Source organism: Hakea prostrata, unplaced genomic scaffold, assembly GCF_041222555.1.
Source record: "Hakea prostrata isolate BN-2017 unplaced genomic scaffold, UWA_Hpros_2 contig_27, whole genome shotgun sequence".
NCBI lineage: Eukaryota > Viridiplantae > Streptophyta > Magnoliopsida > Proteales > Proteaceae > Hakea > Hakea prostrata.
In genome coordinates this window covers 24,639-26,974 of record NW_028291146.1, presented here as the reverse complement: position 1 = coordinate 26,974, position 2,336 = coordinate 24,639, and positions in this window count along the sequence as shown.

The following is a 2,336-nucleotide window of genomic DNA, read 5'->3' as shown; positions in this document are numbered from 1 at the left end:
CGGACTTTCACAAATATGGAACTGGATCTTCCTTGAGGAACAAAGAAACACAACTTTGTGGGCTGTTAACCAATCAATTCCCAAAATGACATCGAAGTCCTTCATATCAAGAAGTACCAAATTGGCTTCCAAGTTTTTCTCACCAATAAACACAGGACATTTAAATAACCCTTTATCTAGTTTCACAACAGGACCAGTAGGTGTACTAATCAATAAACAACTAGACAATTTCTCAGGGATTAGGTCAGTCTTCTTGATGAATGTAGATGACATGAACGAATGAGATGCACCCGTATCAAATAAGACAAATGCAGGAATAGAAGCGACTAACAATGTACCTGTAATCACATCATGGCTTGCTTCTTGCTCAGTACCGGAAATACTGAACACTCTACTAGAGGGAGGAGTAGGAGCATTCTTCACCACAGGAGCAGGCTGCTGGGCAGGCCGCTTCGGACAGGCACGAGCAAAATGACCAGCTTGCTTACAAAAAAAGCAAACAGGATTGTTGGGTCCAACTGGAGTAGCTGCAACAGAGGGCTTCTGAACAAAAGGCCTAGGATTTGCATTCACAGGCCTAGCACTAGCATTCACTGGTGGTCGGTTCCCGCCATACTGTCTGAACTGGCCGGGCTGCTGAAAACCAGGGTTCTAACCTACACTCCTAGGCTGAAAAGCAGGAGTGGGGTAGGGTGTAGGTCTCATAAAACGCCAATCATTACGATCCACCAATCCAGGGTTCCTAGGCTGCCATGGCCTTTGCACACGTGCATTCTCCTTCTCAGTTTCTTCCAACTTCTTCGAGTTCTGCACCACTTGGGCATAGCTCACTATAGGCTGAACAGTGAGGTAAGCTTTAATGGCCGAGCGCAGTCCTTTGAAGAACTTCTTCGCTTTGGCGAGATCAAGCTTTAGAGAATCAGGAGCAAAGAAATGAAGCTCCTCAAACTTCTGTTGGTACTCCAACACAGACAAAGATTCTCGTGTTCACGAGGAGAACCATAAACTCAGCTTCCTTCGCATCTTTCACCGCCTCAGGGAAGTAATTCATGCAGAAAGCTTCTTTGAATAACTCCCAAGTTACAACACCTGCATGCAAACCTTCCAAAATAGGCCGAGTGGAGGTCCACCATTCGTCAGCTTCATGTTGCAACTTCGCTCAACCAAACAGAATCTTTTGGGCTTCAAAACATTGCAGATGTCGAAAAGCCTTCTCCAAATCACGAAGCCACTTGTTAGGAAACAAGGGGTCCTTGGTAACACCAGTGAAAGTGGGCACTTGCATCTTCAGGAAACTCTCCATCAGACGAGTATGAGGAGTTCCAGCTAAACCTCCCGCATTTAGGACTGCGGCATGAGGATTCACATTAGCACCAGCACGAGTCTCATTATGCAGAGTCATTAAACCCGCCAGCTGTGAAATCCAGCCCAAACCTAGCCAGGACACCCTATCTATTTTGGGTGAAGAAAGATTAGTTTAATGTTACACCTTGAAGTTGGACCTTGATTTCAGTGTTCTATCTCCTTCTTCTCTCTTTTCTTCTTCTTACTGTTCTATCTTGACGTTTTGATTGTGGAGAAGGTGTTACACTACTATAACTACCCATTCTCTAATCTCCTTATGTCTTAGAGTGAACTCCCAATCACTCTATGCATTCCTTGAAACCACATGGTGAATCTCCTCAATTCTTCACTGATTTTGATTGAGTTTTGGACAGCATGATCATTCTACTGTAGCTTCTTTTCTAATTAATGTTTAACATGTTTGATCTTAGCCTTACTGCTATTCTAATGTATTTCATCTCTTTGAATCAATTCCCCTTTCTTCCTAGCCATTATATCCTTCTATGTTGACCATTGATATAAGCATTCTAGTAAGTTTCTATTTTTGATTCCTCTCATTCTAGGATTAGTATTCTTTTGATTTTCTATTTAGTTATTCTTGCCTCTGATATGTTCTTGATATTCCATTAGAGTGAAGCCTTGTTCTCTCTAATTCTTCCCTTGAATCCATGGTGAGTTTGCTATGAGAACCATGTTGTTTCCAATTTAGAAACTCATGTTTCTAATTTATAAAGTACTGATTTTTTTGACCATGGATGATGTCAAATTCATGCTATATAGTCTTAGTATGTGTGTGTGAAGTTCCTTTCAAATTTCGGATCAATCGGACTTCAAACGAAGAAGTTATGACCAAAACAGTGCAATCTGTACCTTGCTGTCTCCATTGGACGACTGATTGGTCGACTGGGCCAGTAGACCAATCCAATCGACCAATGAGATCTGTTTTCCAGATTTAGGTCTTTCTTGCTCTATTTAAGTCCAATCTCGGGATT